Source organism: Mustela erminea, chromosome 3, assembly GCF_009829155.1.
Source record: "Mustela erminea isolate mMusErm1 chromosome 3, mMusErm1.Pri, whole genome shotgun sequence".
NCBI lineage: Eukaryota > Metazoa > Chordata > Mammalia > Carnivora > Mustelidae > Mustela > Mustela erminea.
The window spans coordinates 53122452-53147888 of NC_045616.1; the positions used below are offsets into that span (position 1 = coordinate 53122452).

The 25437-nt window shown below is 35.5% G+C and overlaps 1 long non-coding RNA gene across 1 annotated transcript in view; it reads left to right on the top strand.

Moving 5' to 3' along the window:
- LOC116586168 overlaps positions 1–25437 on the top strand; it is a 55218-nt gene that overhangs the window by 23921 nt on the left and 5860 nt on the right. Inside the window, exon 6 of the long non-coding RNA XR_004283922.1 lies at positions 20604–20657. This is a non-coding gene — a long non-coding RNA (uncharacterized LOC116586168). The remainder of the gene's footprint in view (positions 1–20603; positions 20658–25437) is intronic.

Sequence of the window (25437 nt, forward strand, 5' to 3'; positions counted from 1 at the left end):
TATAACAATAATAGGCTTGTTTTAATTAAGTTCAGTAAATATTTGTTAAGCACCTACCAAGTAGGATGTGTAGAGTCTGGCATTGAGGGAGGGTGGTGGTGGTGACTCAAAATGACTAGGATAATGGCTTCTTACTAAGCTGTTTGAATTCTAAGAGAGAACCTAGAAACAGGACCTAGCACATATGGAAACTAAATGTATGAGAGACTAGGTCAATGGGAAAACATGGGTTATTGAATATGTGGCATTGAGATAATTAATATTGGCATAATTATTAAATGAAATTATATTAATAGTAGAAATTATAGAAATGACATGGAAAATGTGACATCTAAGGTGGACCTCCAAGGCTGAGTGGGATTAAAATAGGTCTAAGAGATGCAGGTGGAAATTTGGGAGGAGTTTTTCCAGAAGGTTATTTTCGAGTAGGGTGACTAGTTCATCCTGGGGGTTTTGTGCTTTCTGCTTAGTGCTGAAAGTCCCATGTCATGGGAAAAGGAAAAATCAGGACAGATGTTTACCTACAAAGGGAGAAGTGGTAGCCATACTTTCCTTACCACGCCTCCCAGTTTCCTAAACCAAGAAGCAAACACATAGTCCCATAAACTGAGTCCCGTAGGTGTTGGGTTTAAGAAACTGGACTCAGCCTTTCCTGGCTCTACCACTTTCTCTGATAAGGGAGATTTAAGATTTCCAAGCTCCTTGTCCTTCTCTGTTGCCTCCAGCAACACTTCTGTTGAAGCTTACACGGGCTTCAAACTCTTCCACCGCTAAGACGTCAAATTTGGGCCTTTCTGTGATGGCTACCTCCCATTCACCTTGGGGTCAGTCATCCATCTCTGCCTGAACTTAAGCCATGGAGTAAACTCTGAACTTTTTTTCTTTGCTGGAAAATGGGAGAAAATATTGCCTCCTATTTCATAGGTCCTTGTGGAAGAAAATGAGATCACTCATAAAATAGTGTTTTAAAAAAGGAGCAAGTTTCAGAATTGTATGTTCCGAATGATCATACTTTTGTTTAAAAAAAATTTATATCGAGCATGTTTTTGCGTATTAGTTTATAAGTGCAGTGAAAAGAAGAAAACCAAACTCTAAACCATGGTTACATTTCAGAAAGGGTATGAAAAAGGGGAGACATGTTAAGGAAATGATCTCCACATTCTGGCTTTGAATTTTGTGAATATTCTACAATAAATTTAGATTATATTTTAATTAGACTATAAATGAAATCAGTACAAAAATGAACAAACATAAAGACTTCACAGGTGAGTTGGCATTTGAGTGAGTCTTAATGACTGCCTGTGCCTTATGTGGAAGATAGGGAAAGGTTTCCCAGCACACAGGGTAGGGGATGCCTGCAAACAGAAATGCAGGTGGGTGGTCCCAAGACAGGAGACTAGAGAGTTGGCCAGGACTGGATCTGGGTGTCCTTTGAATGCCATCCTCAGGAATCTGAAATTTACCCTCAGAGTAATGGGAAAGCATCCAGGGGTAATACAAATGGGAAAACGAATAGAAGTTGCATTTTAGGATACTTCTGTGTTGAGGGGTGAGGGCATGGACAAGACTGTATATTTAAAAAGGAAATCAGAAACATCCAGTAGTCACAACAAAAGATGACAAAGGCTTGGTTTATCCCCTTAGACCAAATAATATCTGTCACTTTGATGCCATAACTAATATTAATAGCTAGCATTTATTGAAATATTTGTTTATAGATAGTATTTATTAGCCAACCTTAAATTGGCTAAGAGTTATAAATGGCCATCTCATTTATTTCACACCAAATCTCTGTAAGACAATGTTAGTATTATGAATATGTAATTGAGGAAACCAGGATTCAGAGGGGTTAAGATACATACCCAAGTACACTGTAGATAATAAATGGTGTGACTAGGATCTGAAACCACACAGCTTGCTTTCTGGGACACACTTTGAAGTAGTCATAAACCCTTAAAAGGGTCCTCAGTATCAGAAAAATTACGCTAGATAGACTTAAACAGGCATGGACGATTCCTTTAAGACAATCTCAGTACAAGAGAAATACGGACCTTATCTCCACTGAAAAAAAGAGGATTTTTAAGTGCTGGGGAAGCCAGTGAAAAAAAATTGCTGAGGGATGTTAGGGCGAATGTCGGTCAAAGTGATTAGGTAATCTGTGTTTGTTGATTGCTGCTTATTTAAGTTAGGCTCCCACGTTCTCACCAAGACTGGGATAGAGAGGTGCTGAAAAGACAGTTACTGGGTTGGAAAACTGGCCAAAGTCTGGGAGAATTACATCTCAAAGGGGCAAAGAAAGAACTTAGAAGTTCAAGTTTGCTAAACTAAATGCTCTAAGAGAAGGGAGGTCAAGAGCCTAGAGTCAAGAAGAAGACTGTCTCAAGTTTAGCCAAGCTGAGGGGAACATTAACCTCTTCTTTATCATCAGTTGTTCGGAAGCATGGGATGCAGTAAAATTCAAGGTGTTAGTCTTCATTCTCCTGAGGAAATCCAAGAGAACATCATGTAAGGCATTCAGACACATAATCCATTTTAAATTGTATATATGTGTATGTTTTAAAAGTTAACACACCAATCTATCCCTACTGAACAACGTAATACACAACTTCAAACAGAAGACCATAGTGAACCAAATGACTTTAGAGCCACAAAGAGAATAGTCAACATGTATTCAGTATTTATTATGTGCCAGACATGAAGCTTAAGTATTTCTTATATCCTCCTAAGAACAATCCTGGGAGGTAGGTGCGATAATTACCTTCATTTTATGGATGAGGAAACAGGTTCTTAGAAGGTTATACAACTTATAAATGGTCTGTCTGAGCTCTTAGTAGGAATGGCTACCCAGTCTGTGAGAACCCAATGTAAGATGAAAATGTGGGGCCCCTTGTTCAAAAATTATTGCCCTTCAAGAGGCAAAAGAAGAATATTAAACCAAACATAGGCCTCTCTAAGCACAGTGTGACTGTGCAGGTCATCAGTGCCCATGAAGCTGTCCTTACCCTTAAGTTCATGCTTTCAGTGTACCTTTAGGTAGGCTACGTTCCACCTCTCCTGAATAAGTTAATAAGTAGGGGAGGTCCCTGGGGGTAGCCAGAGTTCTTAACTGGTTATCAGTTGACCTTTTTTTAATGCCTGGAAAAAAGAAACTTTCTCACAGACAGGCTTTGGATATTTAATCCTTCCTGTATCACACAGCCTCTCAGTGGGATGTCAAAGTATTAGAAGACTTGAAACTCCCTACTGAGTTTCCGTCTGAGAATAGTAAACGCTGGGAACAAAGGAGGTTCTTACACACAAAGGGGAACTGCAGCTAAATACTGGCCTATGTACTGTGGCTTCCTTCACAACATATTCTAACAGCAAGTCTTACTGTATCAGATGAGAATGAACTTGAATGACAGAGTACAATACTCAGATGGCTAAGAACATTAGCAATACTAATAAAAGAGGTGCTTTTTTTTTTCATCATTATGAAAGATATAGGAGAGAACTGAGGCTCCTATCAGGAAACGGGTATATTAATACTGAATAACAAAGTGTCTTTACTCTGACGCACAGCATGGCTGAGGAGCATTAAATGAAGAGGTTTTCTAGACTATAATTACATTATTCCTGGAGGTGAATACTGTCCCAAGTGACTATTATTATCAGTACCTGATACACGACTGGGGCTTAGGTAACATTTCGGTGTAAACAGCAATGACAGAGAGAAACAGATTCCAGTTGCATTAGAAAGGAGGTTAGTTTTATTGTAAAAGTCCACTTTGCTTTTTAATAGAGATGGAGCTAAAATGAAGCTGACCGTGGACCAAATATAATATCCAATGTGAACAGAGGTAAAAATTTTGCATATGAGTTTTTTCCAGTTGTAGGTTTCTAACATCAGCTCCTTGAAACAATTAGGTGAATTCTATAATTAAAAAAAAGGCACTGGGGATAGACAAGAGGATATTTTCAGAGTAACACATGTTCACTGTTGTTTGGCATTTTGCATCATTTAAAAAAAGTGGTCTTCTGAATGTATTAACTAAATACTCAGAAGACTTCTTGAGTAGCACGATGAGCCTCGGCTTAACTATAAATATTTTTGTACCAGAACAAGCAACTCTATTATATATGTAGTCTTTTTGTGTGACTTTATGAAGATATAATTGACACGCAATAAACTGCCCATATCAGAAGTGTAGAATATACGTTTTGAAATAAGTGTTCATCCATTCAAATACCAACAAAGCCAAGGTCGTGAACATATCCCTTGCTCCTCAAAATTTCCTTTTCTCACAAAAGAGGAAATAACTGGGGGTGGTTCTAGTGCATCAGCTGAATGAGAAGTATCTATTTGTTAAGGACATTTGTCTTTAGATTAGGGTAGCATTTTTTTCTCTTAAATATATTTGTATTGGACTCAAAACAATTGAGAGTAGTTTGTGTCACTAGGCAGACCAATAATTTTGGTTCAGTTTCTATCAGAAGATAGAGTGTGCTTTGGTGAAGATACAAAGTAAATATCTCATTTCAAGACTTGCAAAAGGTAAGAGTAGCCCTGGTGGAATCAGAAACTGTCTGGTGCATTTTCTTTGCTAGTTGTTCTGAACTCATGCGTAGCTCTGTGTGGGTGATATTCACAATCTAACTCTGGTCTCATCCCTTACTGCTAGTCTGCAAGGCAACGAAAGCGGAGCAGTGTCAGTCTGGTGTCGGCACAGTGGTGAAGGGGGTATAAACCGTCTTTCTTTAGCTTCCCTGGGTGCTGTTAGCAGTTCCTAGGTGATCCATACCCCCTGACTCCCTTTTTGTAATAAATTGAATTGCATGATAAAATCCCATTCTTGATTTATTTCATCACGATCATAGAATATAGTAATAGACTCCTGTGAAGTGACAGTTGGCAGAGATCTCAATACCTCCTGAGAAAGTCTGTTTTGCTTGAAGAGTAGTTAGTAGATAGAGGGTGCTTCCTTTTTATGAGCGGAAATGTACCTTCTAACCATTTCTTTCAATCTAATGAAGATTCCCTACTGCTGAAGAGGAAACTTACTGAAAGGAGGGTGTGGGAATACAATGAAAAGAGTGAGTTTGAATCAGAGTTTCACTGGTTACTTGACTTTTCTTTGCAAATCCTAGACACTACTTACCTTTTTGAACCTCTGTTTCCTTATCTTAGGAAATGGAGATAAAAATCACATCTTAAAGTTGTTTGAATGCTAAATGAAATTACTATAATGCCCAGTCCCTAATTGCTAACTATTGGTTCCAACCCTAAGTGCTATTTTTCTCCCCAGCGGACCTGATAACCTAGCTTAAGTCAGAAAAGTCAGGCTCTATCGTGGCAAAAACTGTTCGTGCTGATATCATTGGATCATCAATCATTTTTAGAAGTTTCCCACATTGAGACTTTTAATGAGAACTGAATGTTAAAATTTCAGTGCTTCCAAAATGATCTCCGGGACGTTATTCTGTCCATCGCTTTCTTTTTAGTTTTTAATTCTAAAATTGCAAAGAATATCTAAGTAAGAGCTATCATGTGAAATAACAAACCAACCCACCCAGGAGTGTTACAGGAGGGCATATTAAATGTTTCTACCCTCTTGTGGGTACAACAGTCCAGCCACAATTGCTTCAGCGCTTGTCAACTTACCTACCTGCCGACCTACTGATCACCAGTAGATTCACTTCTCATCGTGCGTGGTCACAAATGAGCCATATTCCAGACAGATATTCCCTGCGGGATCGACAATAAATAGCACTAAATCCTAGTAGTGTTGACTATATGGGAACTGGGGTAAAGTCATCAAATTCAGGGAGCAAATGAGTGGATATTTGTTTACCTGTCTGGTGCAATAGTGCCAGTGTGAGAAATGCCCGAAGTCTCCCCGCATACCTACTGTCAGAATCTATTGAAAACACACTTAATCACTGAGTTCTCTACATTTGGGAAGCTTCACTCCTTTTCTCTGGTATTTTTTTTAAAAAATATCTTACTCCTACCTTTTAAGCCATCCACAAAGCTGTCAATTTCCTGATATGTGCTACTTCCTCTGAATGTCTACATTTCTGATGGTACCCAATAACTCAGAAATGAAGTAGAGCTTCCTACTGAGTGCTTGCAACTTAACTGATCTGGTTTTATAAATTTTTAAGTTGTCATTTTAAAAAATTTTTCTTACTATAATTAAAATTGCCCAGTTGCCAGAGGACAGGGCGAACGTTTTGGGCAAAATAAAAGCAGCAACTTACAACATGTGTAATTTTAAAGCCAGATGATTTAAATTGTTCACAAAATAATGATCATCATAAAAATTAACATTCTTTATTTTTCTCCCTTTTACTCTTGATTAGCCACTTTAAGAATTATTAGCCACCAATAAGAATTCTTTATAAAGTATTCTGTGACTCCCTTTATCCACTACAGGTCATTCATTTGAAAGGCAAACTCTTATAAGCGAAGCTGTGTTTTTCTCTGGATGAAGTGAGAACATTTTTTTCAATACCTCAGTGTGTTAATGGGGTCACTCTGGATTTCGTCTGCTCTACATGTTGACTCTAAACGAAAGATTGCCACCACATCACCTGTATCAGAAAGTCCTCTCAATTCTACCTGCTGAATATTTTCTAAATGTGGGCCCTTTTGACTTCTCAACACTACTCTCGTAGTCTACTCCACTTTCTTTCTCACCTAAACTACTTTTGTGATCTCTTACCTGGTCTCTCAGTTTCCTCTCAGGCTCTCCAAACACTCTATCCTTTACCTTGTACCCAGAGGAACAATTTACTATGTAAATCTCATGATGCATTGCCCTAATTAAAACTTTCTAGTTACTTCCCATTACCTTTTGAGTATAATGCAAACTCTTACTTTTGCTTCCTAAATCCTGAACAATCTCTGCCTCCCTTTGGGAGCTCTGCTCCTAGCACTATGCCTCACTTAAAGCCATCAAGACACATTAGCCTTTCTGCAGTAAACCCAGTGCTTATCTACCTCAGGCTCTGGAATCTGGTTTTCTAGAGCTTGGTTTTGCAGGCTTTGCTACCTCCATGAGGAAAAGAAGTCTCCATCCCCATCATTCTCTCTCCTTCCATTATGCTTTAATTTCATTCTAGAACTTTTTACTCTCATTATCTAGAATTATAGATATATTATATTATATTATAATTATATTATACATTTGCATGCTTGTCTATAGTCTACTTTCCCAGTTAGGATAGTTCTTTGTGGTGCAGTTTTTGTATTAACTGCATCCCACCCATCTTGCCCTTCCCCTCCAGCTTAAATTAACGCTTGCTAGGTAGAGGGTCCTCAGGAAAGATCTGCTGAATTAAAGAACAATGGAAACCCATGTTGACTAGTATCACAGAATTTGTCACTGAGATCTCCTCTAAAGACATTCTTCTAAAAGTGCTCTTGTAGATTGCAAAAAAGATGACATTTTATGTATTAGAAAACATGTACCTTATAAGAAGTGCTCATGTAAACATCTTTTTAAAAAGCAAATTTTAACTGTTCTAAAAAAATCAAAATAGCATGTTTCATTCCCTAAATATGGACCCCTGGGTGATACTGTCACCTCATTAATAATTGAACATCCTGTCCTAATCTGAGTCAGGTAACTGAAGTAACATGAAGGGGTAGTGTTCTTATATGCAGGGGTCATTGTACAGAAGAGCAGAAGATACTCATAAAGGTACTAAAGGTGGTTACTAAACTAAAGGTGGTTAATTAAACAATGAATTCTGTGACCTAGAAGATATGTTATAAGAATTTACAAAATGACAAAACTGAAATCAATGCACATGTAAAAGATATCAAATAGGAGCAGCTTATCTTGAACTTCAGTGGAGGAGGGGCTCTTCTTGGCTAGTTTCTCCCTCCTGAATACTGAAAAACTGTTTAGAAGAGCCATCCAGTTTCTCGAGTTAGGTCTCTTTCCTTAAAAAAATCTCAAAGCTGTCTTTCAACAGAAAGCTTTATAAAGCTGGAATGGTAGGGGTGTGTGGAAGTTTTAATTGAAAATAACCAGGTCCACATTTGGAATAACATTTCGGTATGCCTATAAATTCATGTTTTTGTTAGAATTTATTCTATAGATATAACACATTATATATATATATATTTGGTATATATCAAGATTAAAAAGAAAGGCATATTTAAAAAAACTCAAATAATAATTTGAAATGAATACATGACTTTATTTTTCATGTGGAAGAAATTCAGAGGCAGGCTTTCTGGAAATTCTGTGGTCATTCTGAGATTTCACTAAAAATTAGACTCCTTTGATTCTTCTCCTCTACATTTTTAGAATATTGTTTCCATGTTCAAATTGTCTCATAGTTTCAAAACAACTGTCCAGCTCTGGCCATCATATTCATGTTCCATACAGGAGGAAAGAAGGAAGAAGTGCGCAGGGATAAAGAGCTCAGTTAAAGAGCTCTCAGAGTTAAAGAGCTTTGCTGGAAGCCTCATCCATTGGCTTTGCTGACATTTGATTAGACATCTCTTTTCTATTTATTTATTTTTTCAAAGATTTTATTTATTTATTTGACAGACAGAGATCACAAGTAGGCAGAGAGGCAGGCAGAGAGCGGGGAAGCAGGCTCTCTGCTGAGCAGAGAGCCCGATGCGGGGCTTGATTCCAGGATCCTGAGATCATGACCTGAGCTGAAGGCAGAGGCTTAACCCACTAAGCCACCCAGACGCCCCACATCTCTCTCTCTCTCTCTCTCTTTTTTTTTTTAAAGATTTTTATTTATTTATTTGACAGACAGAGATCACAAGGAGTCAGAGAAGCAGGCAGAGAGAGTGAGGGAAGCAGGCTCCCCGCCCAGCAGAGAGCCCGATGCGGGGCTCGATCCCAGGACCCTGAGATCATGACCTGAGCTGAAGGCAGAGGCATTAACCCACTGAGCCAACCAGGTGCCCCCCAACATCTCTCTTTTAAAGGGAAGGTGGGAAATGCTGCTTTTTCTGAGTACAGTGGCACCTTCGATAATACAGAGATTTCTTTAAAAGGAAAAGAGGTGAATGGATATGGGATCGGTAGCAAAGAGTATCTACTACTATACAAATAATACCAAACTACCAAAACTATACATAAATAGCTGAAGTGTGAATTCTGAGGAGGAGGTTCTATGTTTTTCGTTCACTGATGTATCTCTAACACCTATCTTAGTGTCTAGATCTTTTGTTTGTTTGTTTTTGTTTTTTAGGTGGTGTCATTTTTTTTTTATTAACATATACTGTATTATTAGCCCCAGGGGTACAGGTCTGTGAATCATCAGGCTTGCACACTCCACGGCACTCACCACAGCACATATCCTCCCCATAACCCAGCCACCCTGTCCCTAGCCCCCATACCCCAGCAACCCTCAGTTTGTTTTGTAAGATTGAGAGTCTTTTATGGTTTGTCTCCCTCCCAATCCCATCTTGTTTCATTTTTTTCTTCACTACCCCTCACGGCCCCCCACCCTGCCTCTCAAACTCCTTGTACCAGAGAGATCAATAATTGTCTTTCTCTGGTTGTTACTGACTAGATCTTAATGAGTTATTCAATCCCAATGAATACATGAATGAAGGAAAGAGGGAATTTCTGGTGTAATAATCATCTTTAGTTAAGCTGTAACTGGGTAGAATGTCTCTGGAGTTGTTCTGGTGTAACCATTTCCTTTGAGTCGTATGGCTCCATGTCCTTCCAAGAGCATCATCCGTATCCCTTTTCAGGCTGATCCAGTCCAATTCATGTCAACTCCTTACCCATGTGAAATTTTATAAGCTAACAGCATTTTGTTCCAAGTTTTGATTTTAAAAGTTTAGAGTACTCACCAATTATAATTCTATATAATAAGCTGTTTCTATTTCTATTTTCTAATGCAAAGGGATATACAAATGCTGCAATTTCAGACTTAGCTTTCCCATTCTGTAAGTAAGTTTACTACTAAGGATGTTTTTTAAAGGTCTTTATTTGCTGCAGTGTCTTTGGAAAAAAGAGGACAACTCTACCTTTTATGCCCGGAAGTCTTGGGATCAAAGTTTCCTTTCCATGTCAATTACCTATTAGCAGCAAAGGTTAAATGTAGTTGGGTTTTTACCTAACAGTGGTTTTCCTATTTTCATGTTCATCTGTGTTTAGGTTAAGGAAAGAGCATGTAAATAGCTTTCTTGGAAATTATCATTTTTTTGTTGTTGTTTTTGAACTGTCTGGGTATAGTATTTGTACTGGATGGGTATAGTATTTGTACTTTGTGGAGAAATCACCCCTAATTTTCTGTGTCTATCTTTGTGAGTGTGTGTGTGTGTGTGTGTGTGTGTGTGTTATGTTAGTCACCATACAATACATCATTAGTTTTTGATGTGTTCCAAGATTCATTGTTTACATGTAACACCCAGTGCTCCATGCAATACATGTCCTCCTTAATACCTACCACCAGGCTCATCCATGCCCCCAAGCCCCTCTCCTCTAAAGCCCTCAGTTTGTTTCTCAGAGTCCACAGTTTCTCGTGGTTCATCTCCTGCTCTGATTCCCCCCACCTTCACTTTTCCTTTCCTTCTCCTGACGTCCTCCATGTTATTTCTTATGTTCCACAAGTGAAAATATATGATAATTGACTATTTCTGCTTGACTTATTTCATTCAGCATAATCTCCTGCAGTCCCATCCATGTTGATGCAAAAATTGGGTATTCATCCTTTCTGATGGCTGAGTAATATTCCATTGTATATATGGACCACATCTTCTTTATCCATTCATTTGTTGAAGGGCATCTTGGCTCTTTCCACAGTTTGGCTATTGTGGATGTTAGCTGGTATGAACACTGGGGTACATATGGCCCTTCTTTTCACTACCTCTGTATCTTTGGGGTAAATACCCAGTAATATAATTGCCAGGTCATAGGGTAGCTGTATTTTTAATTTTTTGAGGAACCTCCACACTGTTCTCCAAAGTGGCTATACCAACTTGCATTCTCACCAACAGTATAAGAGGGTTCCCCTTTCTCCACATCCTCTCCAACATTTACTGTTTCTTGCCTTGTTAATTTTTGCCATTCTAACAGGTGTAAGGTGGTATCTCAATGTGGCTTTGATTTGAATTTCCCTGATGTCTAATGATGAATATTTTTTCATGTGTCTGCTAGCCATTTGTTTGTCTTCACTGGATAAGTATCTATTCTTGTCCTCTGTCCATATTATCAACAAAAAGAAATAAAAAGTGTTCAGACTGGCAGAGAAGAAGTCAAGCTCTCTCTATTTGCAGATGACATGATACTTTATGTGAAAAACACTAAAGTCTCCACCTTAAAATTACTAGAACTCATATAGCAATTCAGTAATGTGGCAGGATACAAAGTCAATGCACAGAAGTCAGTTGCTTTCTTATACACTAACAATGAAACTGTAGGAAGAGAAATTTGAGAATCAGTTCCATTTACAATAGCACCAACAACCATAAGATACCTTGGAATAAACCTAACCAAAGAGGTAAAGGATCTGTATGCAAGGAACTACAGAACACTCATGAAAAAAATTGAAGAAGACACAAAGAAGATGGAAAAACTTCCCATGCTCATGGATGGGAAGAATAAACATTGTTAAAATGTCTATGTTGCCCAGAGCAATCTATGTTTTCAAAACCCTCCCAATCAAAATACCATCAGCATTTTTCAAAGTGCTGGAACAAACAATCCTAAAATTTGCATGAAAACAGAAAAGACCCGGAATCACCAAGGAAGGAAATGTTGAAAAAGAAAAACAAAGCTGGGGGCATCACGTTGCCCGATTTCAAGCCATATTACAGAGCCGTGATCACCAAAACAGCATGGTACTGGCACAAAAACAGACACATAGACCGATGGAACAGAATAGAGAGCCCATTAATTAATTAATGAGCCCTTAACTCTATGGTCAAATAATCTTTGACAAAGCAGGAAAAAATATCTAGTGGAAAAAAGACAGTCACTTCAATAAATGGTGCTGGGAAAATTGGACATCTATGTACAGAAGAATGAAACTCGACCACTCTCTTACACCATACACAAAGATAAACTCAAAATGGGTGAAAGACCTCAATGTGAGACAGGCATCCATCAAAATCCTAGAGGAGAACATGGCAGTAACCTCTTCAACATCGACCACAGCAACTTCTTTCAAGACACATCTCCAAAGGCAAGGGAAACAAAAGAGAAAATGATCTTTTGGGACTTTATCAAGATAAAAAGCTTCTGTACAGCAAAGGAAACAGTCAACAAAACAAAGAGGCAACCCACGGAATGGGAGAAGATATTTGTAAATAACACTACAGACAAAGGGCTAATATCTAAGATCTAGAAAGAACTTCTGAAACTCAACACCCTTTCTCTCTTTTTAAACTGTTCAAGTAGTCAGAGAATGAAGACAACTGTTGTATACACATAATGATAAGTTTTAAGGACTGAATGAAATTTGTAATGGCTCAACATATATGCTCAACATCACCTTATTATATGAGAGTGTTGTAACCACAGAAACTAGATTTCTTCACACACGTAACAACTTTGAAACTTTTTATGCATTTCATATGGAAGAAAATGTGGAGAAACAGAAATGTCACTAGGAGTGGTAATAAAGAATGAATGTAAGAAGGTATGAGATATAAAGGAGGTGTCTTAGGCCTTAGGCACAGGATACGAAAGCAAAGGACTGCAAGAGAGATGACTGTGGGGGAAAAAAAATAAAAGAAGCTCAGTAAATTGCTACCCACTTGATCTCAGAATGTGCTACTGATGTTATTTGTTGATGGAAAGAAAGTTTCTTTCAGGTAAACATGTGAGCACTTTTTCTACTCATTCTCTTGAGGTTAGAAAAAAAGGAAGAAATGGTTTTACCAACTGGCAAATTAAGATACAACTTAGGTTTGATGTTTTGATGATTCTGACCTCTTAAATTAAACCAATGGTAGACAAACATTATCAAAAGGCATATTGTCTATAACTAATATTTTTCCATGTAGTATATGAGTGAGTTCTAGAGATAAAATTCAGTAGGATGTAAGTTCTACAGTAATAGATATTTTTATCTACAACTTGAACGCCTAGAAGGCTACCTGGCCCATTATATACACTTGATGAATATTTGGTAAGCAAATAAATAAAATCAGCAAAAGAGTGGCTCAATCCTTGATACCTAAAAGCAAAACGTGCACTCTCTATGTTTATCTAAGGTTAAAAAATAAATTATCCACCTAATTAAGAAAAGCATGGATTATGTTAACTAGAAATGAAGTCTAGAATTAAGAATTCCAACCATACCTATCATACTTACTATAGAAATAATCTAATTTTTATTTTAAAGATTCAGTTGAAAGTATTTGACAATATCTTGCATAATGTTTACCACATAATAAGAGCACTTAAGTTTCTCTTCCTTTTTACTTTTCTTTTGAAAAAGCAAAGTGAGTTTTTATTTATTTATTTATTTATTTATTTATTTATTTTTTAAGATTTTATTTATCTGACAGACAGAGATCACAAGCAGGCAGAGGGAGAGGAGGAAGCAGGCTCCCCGCTGAGCAGAGAGCCCGATGCGGGGCTCGATCCCAGGACTCTGGGATCATGACCTGAGCCGAAGGCAGAGGCTTAAACCCACTGAGCCACCCAGGTGCCCCAAGCAAAGTGAGTTTTTAAAAATTTTAATATAAAAGTAACTCTATTCATGTTATGAAGAACTATCAATATTAGCCTAGAGTCTGCATGATAAAACAGAAAACCTAGGTTTTTGCATTAGACTAAAAGAAACTTCAACTTATAAGTGGGTGACCTTGGATAAACTGCTTGCCCTTTCTGAATTTGAACTTCCTCAGCTATGAAGTGTAGATGATATCCATTCTCATAAATCAATGTGGGGATAAAATGAGACGATATATCTGAAAATCACAACATTATATCAGGCACACAGTAGATCTTCAGTAGATATTTTTAATTGTATCTTGTGACATGAAGTCATTAAATCTCACATAATATTTCAGCTCATCTGTTTTTAAAACCACAGAAAACATATGTGCAGTTGCTGGAATACAAAAATGTGATGTCATGTAACATTATTTAATTAATGGTTCTTTGTTTTAAAAGAAGGAATTTTGAAAGCTAATGCCCCAAATTTGACCCAGAACTCATAGTAATTCTCTGATAGGCAAATAATGAATGACTTGAGAAGTTCAGCACTGTTTTACATGGCTACAAAGCAAAAGATGATCAAACAGTGACAATAGAAAAAATGGTGTGAGGTGAATAATCTTACTGCAGAAAATTTTCTCAAGCCATTTGATTTTCAAGAGAACATATGACCTATCAGATTCATTGAACCAGTCAATGACTGCCTTATTTCAAGTCAATCAAAAGTGATGTGTTTATAGTGCCAGAAATTATGCCTAGAAAGTATTCGACACTTCATACTGAGTCACTTATGTTTCCCCTGGTATATATTCACATGGATAAACTGATTACATGAAATATACACATATACTGAACAAAACTTTCTCAGAAAATGAGTGGTTCAATGAAACATTATTGTTAATTTGACACTTCACACTTAACCCATGTTTCCCATTTTAAACCAAAAAAAAGGCGAGAGAGTAATAAAATATTCATTAACTCCACTGAAGCCCATTTATAGCAGATGGTCTCTGGAGGGTAAATTTCAAAACATTTGCTAGAGAACACTGTGCAAAGTATGCAGTTGTCCTGACACAGCAACTAGTGTGAAGAACAGCAAACACAATAGTTGTTAATAATAAGGGAGTAAGTGAATCACAGTGCAGCTTCCTTTTGTCATTTAGTTTAAGAAAAGTTGAGTCACATTTCCTGTTGCTTTTTTATTTGGGGGATTTTATAGGTAGGTAATAAAAGCACAAGGTGTATCCATAGTCTCGTCGATATTATGGGAATTCCTAAAAATTCTCAATAACTCTTCTTTCAGGGGCGCCTGGGTGGCTCAGTGGTTAAAGCCTCTGCCTTTGGCTCAGGTCATGATCCCAGGGTCCTGGAATCGAGCCCTGCATCGGGCTCTCTGCTCAACAGGAAGCCTGCTTCCTCCTCTCTCTGCCTACTTGTGATCGCTGTCAAATAAATAAATAAAATCTTAAAAAAAAACAACCACCTCTTCTTTCTGTATTCTTTAAGTTCTTAGAGAATTAAAATATTTGGGAACATATGGCTAAGGTAATCACCCACAGATCTGTGGGGTAGAAGGAAGGAAAGGAAGGAGGTAAAGTATATATGTAGATGAATGAATGGAGAGTTGGATGGATGGGTGTGTGGATAAAGACAGATTGATAACTAGATATTAAAAATATCAGAAGCACACACACATGCTTAGTATCCACCTCGGTCCCTGCACCTTAGTGGTCTGGAGTTTGGGCACGTATGATGTTTCTCTCATCTTTACTCAGGCCCTCCTTGAAAGCCTGTTTGTGCCTAGTGTCCTGTGCACATGCCTTGCAAGCAATGGCGCCGTGAGTCTGACTTCAAGGTACGAGTTGAATACACTGTGGCAGCTACCATTGCTGCTGAGATAGCTACGATTCATTATGTAGCCTACAAAAGATTTTATGTTAAAGATCATCAGGACAAATCTATGGTAAAAACCTTCACATCCAGAAAGACAGCCCCAAGAGAGTACCTGCTTTTGACATGGAGGACTTGGAAAGGTGTGTACTGCCGTTGTTGGAGGTCCCCAAATTTCCCGTTCTGTGATGGGTTTCACACAAAACACAGTGAAGAGACTGGAGACAACTTGGGACCTCTAATCATTAAGGGAAAAAGGAAACTTAAGTGGATAGTCTTGACGATCCAAACCAATGTGTCATATTACCTGATCGATTAATTAGAATGACCATTTCTTCTGTCTAATTCACCTCCTCTGGGTTCTAGATGTAGTATATTGCAAACTACAGCTTTCATATTTGTTGAGTTGTATATCCTTATAAGGTATATGATTGCAAATATTATCTCACATTCCGTAGGTTGCTTTTTCAATTTGGCTGATTGTGTCCTTTGATGTGCAGGAGTTTTTAAGTTTGATGTAGTGTTGTTTATTTTTTCTTTGTTACCTGTGCTTTTGGTGTCACAGCCATGAAATCTTTGCTAAATCCAACGTCCTGAAACTTTATTCCCTTGTTTTCTTCTAGGAGTTTTATGGTTTTGGTCTTAAATGTAGGCTTTTAATCTGTTTGAGTTACGTTTTGTAAGATAGGGGTCCACTTCATTCTTTGCATGTAGTTACTGCAATTTTCTTTCTCTCTCTACCTCTCCGTCCCCAGGCATTTACATGAAAAGGATATTTTGATTTTTTAAAAAACCATCACCTGCTATGACTTCATATTTCCCATACTTGCATCTATTGCTTGACATATTACCATCAGCTTCAATGAACTTTATTGTAATCAAGTAATCAAAGTAATCAAAGACTAGCATAGTGGATGGACAATAACAGAAGAAGGAGATTCTTCTCTATTTCTGATGATATAAAGAGAAAAGGCTACAATTTTTGACATAAAGAGGAAAGTGTTCCCGAGCAATGTTGTTGTTTTTATTGCACTGCCTTTTAACAGATTGCATCATGTGAGGCTCAGCACTTAGAGAAAGTTATCTTTTATTTCTCAAAGAAGGAGCAGAAGAAGAGAAGATGTTCAATGTTTGATTTATAAATTATAAATACTGGTAATATAATACTCCATTGTACATGTGAGAGAATGATAACTCTTTTGCAAGAGAGTCCTAATATAATTGCAAGATCTGTTAGGGGATTTGAATCTATTCCCAGCTTGTTCTGTTATGTCATACAAATTTACCATCAGGTAAAAATCCTATCAGGTTGTACAAAGGTATTGTAAGTTAATTAGAATTAAAACTCCTCAAAATCTTGATATTACTACTTTTAAAACATCATTTATTGTCTCAGAGATATCAAGAAACAACCACTATTGAGACTTTATTCTCTGTTCTATGTGAAATCAAATTCTCTCCAGGGTACTTTATGTGACTTATTAAAATAGTCTGTTGGTAGGCAAAATTCTTCTCACTGTGACCAGAAGACTTCAAAATTGGTGGCAAAGGAATTTGGATAGTATTAGAGAAAAAGAATCACTGAGTCGGGTATTTGAAGTTAGGTTTAATGGTCTAATTTAATGTGAAAATATAGGTGCAAGCTCAGACATATTTTGATACAAGTATCTGGGAACTAGATATTGAACTAAACAATTTACAGACCTTGAAATAAGTAGAATATTGCTCTTGAAATCATGTTAAGAAGCAAATGTAAAATTGACCACATTGGAATAAAAATAATCATGACTAAAATGTAACTAGGTAATGTATGATTTGTATTTAAAAGAAAATTATTTTCTACATGTTTGATCACTTATATATAGCACTAACATTTAAATAACTGTTTTCTTCCCAAATTTACTTATATTTTTAAAGCAGATAAATTAATCAGAGGCTGTATTAACTAAAGTAGGTCAAATCCATATGCTATGAATGAAAAAAGTACAAGGGGCCTCTAACTGATGACAAAATTCTAATGTTACAGCTGTCAATCGAGGTTACTATATTCCACAAAACAGTTGATCATATTGCTAAAATATTTTCTCCAAAAAGTTCTTGTTTTCTTTTTGGATTTTGTATTTGTATAGAATTTCAAACACTTCCAATGGGCAGCTTCAATTGGTGTTTGTTTAGGCCAAATGATTCATCGTGTTACCATGCTCAGAGGGAAGAATGACAGCTGATAGGCATATTCAGTTCATTCTAGGAGAATTTACAAACAGACAACTAAACAATCACGCAAGCACACAAGAACCAGATAAGAATTCAGTCTGTGATTTTTGTGTGTGTCTATTAACTTGAGAATTTAACTTGACTTAATGTTGAAATACCAAATGCATGAATCGGATTTTCCTAAGAAAATCCTATCCAAACAGACAGACTAGAATACTGATGCACTTTTTCATTAATTTTGCCTGATTTTGAGATAATTTTATATTAGTGGTCCACTTGCAAAATGGAGAAAGTAAAAAAAAAAAAAAATCCCAAGTAGATTAGCAACCTTCTATATGAGTCTAAAGAAATCATGTGTTGTGTTCTGAACTTTTCACAAACATATTCTAAGCAATTAATGCAATTGTATTTAATCATGAGCACAATGTATTTCAAGTACTACTCCATAGGCTATTTGAGCTCTGTCAAAATGAGACACTTTTTAAAAAGTCACTAAAAAAATCATGTTATCCTCAGGATAGCAGAATAGGAATCTTTCCAAGTAGATTTCCTCCAAGGCTAAAGTTTACTCATAACCTTATGAAATGATCTGGTTATGATTACTCAGAACAAAAGGTTTCTGCATAAAAAATAAGTTCACCAAATTAATAACTAACATCCTACTTCATTTCGTGCTTATGGGAGTATTCCATTTGGCTTCTGAAAACAGGATAACTTTTTATAGGATGACAGAGTTTTAGAGCTAGGACAAAGCTCTGAGATCATCTCTAAGGAATTTGAGACCACAAAGCTTTAAAAAAAAAAAAAAACAGAAATGAATAAAAATAAAGAACAAGGAAACAATATAGATGACCCAAAACTGGTTCTTGAAAGTATTGATAATAGAACAACCTCTTGCAAGAATTACCAAGGGAAAAAATAGAATATCACAAATAGATAAAACACAAAATAAAAAAAAGGGACATATTATACATATAGTAGACATTTTATAAATCATAAGAAAATACAATGAAAAGGCTCATGTTAATGAAATTGAAACTTAGATGAGAAGAACCTTTTCCTACAAAAAATATAAATGATTAAAATATATGCAATAAGAAATAACCCAATTGATCACTACCACTTCAGAAACTGAATCAGAAAGAAAAAAATTCCCCTCAAAAGATGCGTGGCCCAGATAGATTTATAGGCAATTTATACAAAACTCAAAGAAATAGGTAATTCGTATAGAACCTGTGTCAGAGAAAAGAGGAAATCTGCTCAACACATTTTATAAGGCTAACATAATTTTGATGCTAAAACTTGACAAAAAATGTAACACCCAATTTTTTAACTGCTTTCACTTAAAATTAGAAGTGGAAGAACACTGCATATGATACTAACTAGTATTTGTGATTTTTTCAAGTCACCATAAGAAATTTATACATGTAATCATGCTAACAAATGAAGAGAACAATGGTAATCCTAAAAGGGGCTCCCTTATTAAAATTTCTTCTTAAAGATCTTTCTATTTTAAGTACTCATCCCAGGTAGATTCTCTGTATAACATATATGTCCTCCATAAATCATATGGCAGAAAGCTGAAAATGTTTTAATTCCCTCCAAAATAATTAAACTCTAAAATAAAATTTTAATTACAAATAATTTTTGCTCTCCTTATCACTGAGTTCAGAATGCTACTGGGTTGGCGGTCCTTAGAAAATTGCAAACAAGTTTTGAACTTAAAATGTAATAAAAATATATACTACCTAAGCCTATAGAATCTTTGCTGATATTGGCTGGCAGCCTAAATATGATAAGGATCATAATGTAAGAATGACTGTACAAATTCATTACCCAATAATTTACAAAACCCACCCATTAAATTATCGATTGTATAAATTTTAATTAAGAGAATCAAGCAACCAGAGTAGCTGAGGGGAACTCCAATCAGAAGAAGAGAACTTAAAAGTAAGCCAAGGCTCCATCTCTTCTCCTCCTCCTTGTCCTCCACTATACTAAGAAACTTAATTGGCTAACTCACACACAGTTTTACTAAAAAGACTTTGTCTATCTAGATTTCAACAGGATTAGTTCAGGAAAATGAAAATTTCAGGTATATTTTCGAATTGGAATGATTGAGTTCCTGAGAGATGAGTAACACTGCGTGGAGAGATTTGTATATGGGTCATATCATGGACTTGCACCATCAATTTTAGATAAAGAATTTCTAAAGGATGTCCTAGCTTCATTGAGAACATTCAGTCTTTTTTAAGGATGCATGATCATGCTAGGGAATCCAGATAAGGTAATCAATATCTCTTGCCTTAAGGTGATATTCGGTTCCCAAACTTCTGTATAGACAAGTGTTCCTCAGGTGTAAGGCTTCACCTCATATAGATCAATCCACATTTCATTTTATATAGGTCAAAGCACTTGTTGGTTACAATTTACCTTAACTATCAATTGATTTAGCAATGATAAACATACAGCTTTAATTGTTTAAATCACTCACCAACAATTTTTGGACCATTTTCCGACCATTTTAATGAGAAGATTAAAATGAGAATGCAAATATTACAGATCATAGTTTCTGAATATATGTTTTTTGTTCATTAAACACAGGGTGATTAGATGTTTAAAAAAATTTTTTTTAAAGAAAAATATCTTTTAAAATGACAGCATAAACTTATATATTATGCTCAACTGCTTTTCTTCTTAAATGCCTAAAAATAAAATAAGCACTACATGAAATAAAACTATTTGCAAGATGCAAATTATTTTTCTTCCTTAGGAATGTAATGCATTATAATTTTAATTCTATTTATGTGATGATTTCTTTCCAAAATCTAAACAAATGCTTTGTTTTCTTTACACAAGGCAATACAAGATGACTCCTGCCCTTCTAGGAAGAATCTCTTACTAAAATGAAAGGTAAATTCTGTGGTCATTTACTATCTTTGTTGTTTCCAACTTCATTTAAAATATGTTTTCTTTAAAAGAGCTTCAATGATTCTTGCAAATAATACAGATGGCAAAAGCACAAAGGAACTCATTTATCACATTAAAGTGGTTTCACAATAGCTTCATCAAAAAGAGTTAAATGAGAATTTTTCATTTTCAAAATTATGTGTACCTAAAATAGAATCATAAATATGCTATCATAGATCTAAAGAAGGACAAGATCTCTTCTGAAATTATAACTATTTATTTTTTGTTCAGAAAATAATTTGCATTATTGTGAAACAAATGAAAGGACTTGTATATTAAAGAAATGTAAGTTTAGCTGATTTCATACGATAAGTATTCAATAAGATGAGCATCACCTGAGTAAGAGTCTTCGGTTAAATAGTTCCAAATCTGTAATCTCTATATAGTATGGTAAAGATTGCTTGGTGTTTATTACAGCTGTAAACATTTAATGGCTGATAATTAAATAAACAGCATCCATACCGAATCCTGCAAGACTTAATTAAACATAGCATACTGCAGATGTGAGATTTATATTACTATTTATAATTAAATGTAAAACACAATTGCTCATATGAGTCCATGGAATTCTGAGAGAAATTTGCAATTTTATCTCATTTTAAGCAATTTTTTGTTTTGAATTCCTTTTTCCATATTTTTTATAAAGTGTTTTGTCAACAGATAAAATAATAAACATGTCAAATGTGTTTATGATAGTTGGTTCTGAGTGAAGAAATATTGTTTCAAAAATATTTCTTTACTATATAGATTCCAAAGATACAGCAAATGAAAGAAAGAAAGAAAAATAGAAATAGACCCTCACCTAATTATAAATAATTCAAAGAAAGGAAAATGGAAACTAGTCCAACACTATCATTAGGTATATAGAGACCTAGAAAATAAAATCAAAAGGATTTTATTTTTCTTTAATTTCAGCATCATATGAAGTTCACATACGAATGTTTTTACAAAAAGTCTGAAAAATGTTACAGCATAATAGAGTAAACTAAAAATTTTGTATGGAAAACCTATGAAATACTGAGAAATTTTCAGCCTTTTTATTCACTGTTAAAGATGCCTTTGGTATTTTTATCCAGATAATGTATAGCAAGTACACTGAACGTGGAGTATTTTATAGTTGATTACACAGGCTGATTATACATATCATTCAGAGTACCTTTCATAACAGTAATTGTTCAACATCTTATTTGTGATATACTCCTCTGTGGAGTAGGGAAACAAAAATGGAATGTGCCAAAGACTAAATTCAATTTACACCATTCTCCAATCCCATGTTTCTGTAATGTTTCAAGATCACAGATGTTTACAATGAGAATCTTGTCAGTGAGGACTCTGAGACCAGAAATGCAAATGGCTAATGTTCAAGTGACTAACAAAGGATGGTGTAAACCTCCATATTCCTCATCTCCACAAGTATAAAGAAAGGTATAATCTATTTTTAGTAAATTGTGGGAGCGAATTACACCCTAATATCTAAATTAATTAGTTGGTCATTCTTGAGGAACACTTTTCCTTGTCGCTATTGTACTGCAAAGAACTACCAGATTTAAAAATCTGTAGGTGGGCTGAGAAGAAACTATAAATTACATATTGCACAAGAAATAATTTGTCAGATCATATATGCTTATTATGTGCATGTATAGTACCATAATTGTCCATGGCATTTTAAAATAGATGAAACAGTCTCAAAGTTATCTATTGAGAGAATATTCTGATAAAGAGAAATAGATGGATCCTAGCAATGGAGCTGTTCGGGGCTCCATATGCATGTGACAGTTTCTTATTTAGATGTCGCTCATGTTTATGCATGTTCAGAAGAATACAGCTGCTACCCCATTCTGCAGAAATCATAGACACCGGTCAAGTCTACAAACGGTAGCCACATTTGAGCTTGTAATGTATTTATCATGAAAAGCTAGAAGTTCTAATGTTAGGGAGGGGGAAAAGCAGCCCAATTTGCTTTGAAAAGATAACAGACATTTTTTCAAAAAACAAATACTGTATATTCAATTCAGCTCCTTTAGGTGCTTTCATGTTATAGGCATTCTGCTGGTGATGAAAACAGCATTCAGCCAATCAAATGGCGGTACCCTGGTGCCATCCAAAGTAGAAGCCTAGTGTTTAAAATAACCCTGATGAATTATTCATAGATCTGATGTTTATGCAAATTAGAGAATCATGCACCCACCTGACCACCAAGGGAAGAAAAAAAACACAGGGAAAAAAAAAAAAAAAACCCACCATGCTTTTAGCATTCTCCAGAACCTATGTAATCAAATGATAATATTCTTTCATTAAATGCATCAAGGAATTACAATCCTTACCTGGTTAGTTTGTAGGGCCTTCAGATTTTCTGGATGAAATAACTGACTGTGCGTGCAACCAATAAAACTGAACTGAAAAGCTGATTAAGGGCACTTACTTAATGCAAAGCCACTCACTGAATATTCATATGATGCCTGTGTTTATGCAAATTAAAGCAAAAGAAAGCCCAAGGGGATTGGTTGCCATAGCCCACAAATACTGTGTACAGCAGAAAATATAGAGAGTAGTGACAAATAAATCTTAAAATTCATAGCTTTAGAGCAACAAAGAAGAAATAGTAAAATATTAAAAAGGCTAGGTGAATTACAGTTTTAAAGTGCTTTATTTAATCATATTACTTTAGGGCTATTGACTATTCCTACCGTGTAATGATCTATAATTATCTTAATGCCAAAAGATACAGTCACTTGTGTTTGTCAGCTTTATTTATCCTGCAGTCATTTATATGAGCAGATCCCTTAAGCATAGAAGAGTAAAGAAGAAACAGTTATAATAAAAACAGAATTCAGTACACTAATAACCAAACCCAGGGCCATATGTGGCCCTTTATTAAGTCTTTCATGTAGGGATCCTTTGGTGGTAATATCTTACTAGGAAGTGAAGTTCAATGGAAGATCTCCAACATTAGGTAGAGCTCATTGCTTTCTTAATACTGATATGTATCTGCTTTATTTGAATTGGAGATTATTTTTTATTAGAAATAGGTATTGTGAATCTTTTGGCCAAGATGATTCTGGCATATGCAGTTTTAAATTCCAAGGATTTTCACTTTTGGAGCCCAAATGCAATAATGTTTTCTGAAATGCGTGCTAATATGTTAGTGTCCTAATCATGAAAAGATGTGAATCCTCACGTATGTGTATGAGAACCGATTACAGACATTGACAGGATTCATAATATTTAAATGATACAATGCATGTCTGGCATGAAATGCTTAACATTGTCTAGAAATTCTCCGCTTTTTTTTTTTTTAATAAGAATGGAGATGGCTAAAAATGCTGGAATGCATCTGATAGGTATTTTTGTTTGCTTTTTGTTTTTCTCTTTGTTTTCTGGAATATACTTTGTAAACTTCAAAATTATGAGGGCAATGATCCTCATTGCGGTTACCACTGACTAGAAAGTACTTATCACTTCCAATATTTTCCTAATAGTTCTCACATCTTCACTCCACGGTCACTCTGGTCCCCTTCACATAATGTAATAAATTTTCTAGTACTTTTAAGAAATAAAAATAATTTAAAGCAAACTTAAGCATTTCTACAAAGCTGGCTACATTTATCATAAGTGCTACAAAGACTAGATCCAATGTTTATTTCCTTGATTGTGGTGATGGTATCACAAGTGTACGTATGTGTCTGAACACATAAAATTCAACATATGAAATATGGGTAGTATTTTGTATATCAGTCAGACCTCAAGAAAGCCAGAGTGGGGAAGAAGACTGGATCTAATTACTGGACATTGTTTTCCTAGGAGGCATTTAGAAAGAAAGAGATTTCTTTGCGGTAATTTCTTGTTGCCTAATTTCAGCTTTCATGATTTCAAATAATTTCCTTTCTTTCATGGTTGCTTTCATGGTTCCATGAGAGTAATCCTCATAAATGTACATTTATCAATATCCACATGTATTTTCCATAACGGCTATTATGTGTGTATATTAATTCTAATTAATGTCTCCTTAAAGTTCCCTTAAGTTTCACAATTGTCTTGCGAAACCATGTGATTGGCATATTGAACCCCTAGAAAAAAGTTGGTAAAATTTTAGAAGCCATGAATTTCCATTATTTATTTATTAACTACTTCTTTCATTTAATTTATTGATTATTATATTTACATCTGTTCCAAAATACAGAATAAAAATTAATGGATAGCCAATAGGACATCTACTTAGTAATCATGTAATTCTTTTTCTCCTATTGACTTAAGAACATATTATTCAGAAGGTGAACTGGTAGTTTCTTAGTTTCTAATTAAAGAATCCTAAATTTAAAACTTCTAAGAAACAACAACATTTAGGTTAATCAGCAACTGTTGCCTTTTATTAAGCTTCTCTATCTATATAAAGATTATTCCTTAAAAATCAGAGCACATAGTTAATTATCTGTTTTCAGATCTTTCTCTAAAAAACATTTCTTCATGTACCTTAATCCTAATAGAAACATGTTTCAGATAAAACACTTCAGTGGCTACTAATGATAATGATAATAATAATTATTGTTTGATTTTTGTTTTTAATATAAGAATCTTTATTGAAAGGCCCCCCAAAACAGGTGGTTCAGTTGGTTATGAATCTCACTTCAACCTGAGTCATGGTCATGTCAAGCTGCCTGCTCAGAGTGGAGTCTGCTTCTCCTTCTCCCTCCTTCCCATGTTCTCTCTCTCTCTCTCACTCTCC